Source organism: Miscanthus floridulus, chromosome 19, assembly GCF_019320115.1.
Source record: "Miscanthus floridulus cultivar M001 chromosome 19, ASM1932011v1, whole genome shotgun sequence".
NCBI lineage: Eukaryota > Viridiplantae > Streptophyta > Magnoliopsida > Poales > Poaceae > Miscanthus > Miscanthus floridulus.
Window position 1 is genome coordinate 112,221,916 of NC_089598.1, and position 3,594 is coordinate 112,225,509.

The 3,594-nt window shown below is 50.1% G+C and overlaps 1 pseudogene; it reads left to right on the plus strand.

Annotated features, from left to right (window-relative positions):
- The first annotated feature begins 1,358 nt into the window (after positions 1 to 1,358).
- The window catches only part of LOC136526636 (clathrin light chain 2-like), a 2,997-nt pseudogene continuing 761 nt past the window's right edge, over positions 1,359 to 3,594 (plus strand).

The window sequence follows — 3,594 nt, forward strand, 5'->3', positions numbered from 1 at the left end:
GCTGCGTCGGTGCCTTTGCCAAGAGGATCAGCCCCGGCATCTGTGTCCGCGACGAAAGCACCTAGCGCACGCGCCGATGCGGTTTCATGGCACAGTTGTAGTAGTTCTGTGGGCGCTCCGGTGGGATGTGCGACGCCCTCGGTGACAATTTGCCGTGGACACCCTTCCCTACCCTCATCGTCATCCTCCGCTGCCGGCGTCGTCATCGAGTAGGCGCGTGTCCAAGGCTTGGATCACGGGTGGTGATGCACTGATGCTAGAGTCACTGACGGGGCAGCTCGCCATCTTCAAGGATGCAGAGAGTGGGAGCCCCACGACCGCTTCTGCATGCTGCACAGCCTCGGCTACTCCACCGCCACGCGCGCACACATGTCGCTGCTGGTGCTGCTTTCGGGCGGCGACTTCGATCTCTTGGGTGCCATGGATGCTGGTTTCACGTACTCGACACTCACAGAGGGCGCCTCCTTTGTAGCGGGCGACGCGGTGCCGGTCAGTGCCCCTTCTCGTCGGCCTGTGCAGCGCTAGCTGCCCTCCAGACGCAGGTTTGGTCGTCGTGGACTCTGCTCCTTTTCGTCACATAACGCGACGAGTTCGATGGTCATGAACGCGTCAGGTGTTATGGGCGAAGGAGCTGTTGCATTTTTTTTTGAATTTAAGGAGTTGTTGCATTGGTGTTGAAGAAGTTGTTGACGAACGTGTCGTCGCTACGGCCGGCAGGCCGGCTTGCACAGGTGCACGTACGCCTTCCTGGTGACCGAAGAAGCACATACTTCTATTAGCTTGTCGCATACCTATATATACGTACATGATACAAACATGCAACTTGCTGGCACACCTCGCGTACGGAGACGATTGGTTCATGCATCCTGCCTCTTTTCTTTATAGGGCAAATACGTGAATGCTTATGCATTCTGGTTACTGGCTAGCTTTCTGCTAACACTATTTAAATAAATAATGAAAAAAATATTGTGGTGTATTTCTCGTTTTTGTCCCTTATCTATAATTTATTGTTGTGATACCTTATGCTTTATCTAGTAAGTACAAGTACTTGCTTTCGAGGATGATGGTCACACGTTCCTCGTCCGACTGAAAACGCTCTCTTCCTCCATAGTCAATTTGATGCCAAAACACTCATCGACACAGGAGAAAAATGAAACTTTAGCCTGCTTCTTTAGTCTAAGGGCATTTAAGTTTTTTCGTAGCTCCGTTCGACACCGTTAGCATCTGATATGGACGGAATGATGTGGAGAATAAAAAAAAAGTTTAAACCAACGGCGTCAATGACCACTCAAATTTTTTAATGGCCATGGGTAATTATAAACTTTTATAACGATGTAAAGGTAAAAGCCTCGTTCACATTAGCACCGTGGGCCTCGTCGGCGTCGGCGCCTGCGCCTGCGCTTCGAGAGACAAGAGAGACTCTTCTTCCCTCAGGCCTCATCAGCCTCACCTCGCTCGCGTTCCATTTCCATTTGCTTCGGCTCACCTCAGATCAAGGGACGTTAACGTTAGGCCACCTGCCACCCACCTCCCTCCCATCCCAGATCCCCCACCCCAGCCCCAGCCATGGCCACCGCCTTCGAGTCCCCGACCTCCTCCCCCGCTGCCGCGCCCTTCCACGACGACCCTTTCCTCCACTTCGACGGCTCGGCCCCCGCCCCCGCCGACGGCTTCCCGGCCTCCCCGGACGCCTACGCGCCGTCCCCCTTCGGCATGCCCCACTCCAACGGCGACCTCCACGACGACCCTTTCGCCGCACCCGCTGACTCCAACGGTGGGCCCATCCTCCCGCCGCCCACCGAGATGGGCCGCGAGGAGGGATTCCTGCTCCGCGAGTGGCGCCGGTATGGTAACGCTTCCCTTCCTCTCGCTTCTGCTGCCCAGATCTGCCTGCCCCCGCTGTCTGCTTACAATAGATCTACACCTCGGGTCGGATCCGATCGTGCCGCGCCGACCTGCCTAGAGTCAGTCTTTGATAGATCTCATCACCTCACAGCTGAATCCGTCGGTACTTACTACTACACAGACCACTTCATGGCAGTGGCATGCAATTCCGTGTGCTTTTCTATATACCATGGTGATCTACTCAAAATTCAGTGCATAGGATGTGATCCCTCGCTCCGCCTTAGTTTATATACCTTATTAGTTCATTCATCAGATTGCAATGGATCCATCAACCATTTCACGTCTCCCTCATACCTTACCTGCCAGTAATTACCATTTACCAAGTACATGAATGCGTGCTATACAGCTCTACACTCGGAATGGCTTATTATACTGGTTCGTTTTTCTATCATGTTGCGCTTGTATGGATTAGAATTCTACATAAGCGATGAAAATCTAATTCATCTGCAACCTCATTTTGCATTTAGCTAGACTGTGACATGCACATGCTAAAAAAAGGGGCTAGTGGAATCTAGGATTCAGTTTGTTATAGTAGTTGGTTGTCATTACAGTAAAACACAAATACATCGGGGCTACCTTGCTGCTTTGTTAAACTATATAAGCTTCAGCTTCACTGTTTGTGCATTGTTTGGTCCTACTGCTATTAGTTTTTTTCCCTTATATGCCGACAAGCTTGCTTTGCCCACTGAACAGCTATGTGTCTTGCCAACTCTATTTTCTGCTTCATAATACGCACTAGAGCGTCAGTATTCAACCTTGGAATAGCACACAGCATGTTTTAATTTATACCTTCAAGCAATTCCTCGTTAGTTTATTGTGTGTTTTGATTGATATATTTCTTCACTATTAGTGATCCTGATAGTCTTCCTGGGAGTAAGCCTTGATGTTGTTCTTATTTGTCCCTTGCTGTGTATATTTTATTTACCTATGTTCACTACTCTCAGCCTGCACTTCCATAAAATGGGCAGGGTAGTCAAGATAGGCACTGTGACCAGTCTTAAATAATGGTTGCTGGTATTCTCTATCTTTCATTCTTCAAAGTGTATGCTAACACCAATGATCAACAGACAAAATGCTATCCACCTTGAGGAAAGGAGAAGAAGGAGAAGGAGCTGAGGAGCCAAATCATCGTTGATGCTGAAGAGGTTAAGAAAGCTTTTGTTGAGAAGAGAAAGCTCAATGTTGAGACAAGCAAGGGCCAAAACCGTGACAGGGAGAAGGTAGGATTAGGACCCTGTATAATCCTGTTTGTCTCTTTTCTTAAGATGAAAACCTGGCTGCTTTTTATTTTCTTATTCTGCTGCTTTGTCGCCAGCTTTTCCTAGCAAACCAGGAAAAGTTCCATGCTGGTGCGGATAAGCAGTACTGGAAGGCGATATCAGAACTTATCCCACATGAGATTGCTAACATCGAGAAGAGAGGGGCTAGGAAAGATAAGGAGAAGGAGAAGAAGCCTGGGATCGTGGTGATCCAAGGCCCAAAGCCTGGGAAGCCAACAGACATGGCACGGATGCGGCAGATATTGCTGAAGCTGAAGCACACTCCCCCACCACACATGAAGCCACCTCCGCCACCTGCTGCAGCCACCGGAAAGGATGGAGCACCAGCTGCTGCTGGAAAGGATGGAGCTAAGCCAGCAGCCCCTGCCAATGGCAGTGTCCCTGAGATGGAAAAGGCCGCTGCGGCGGC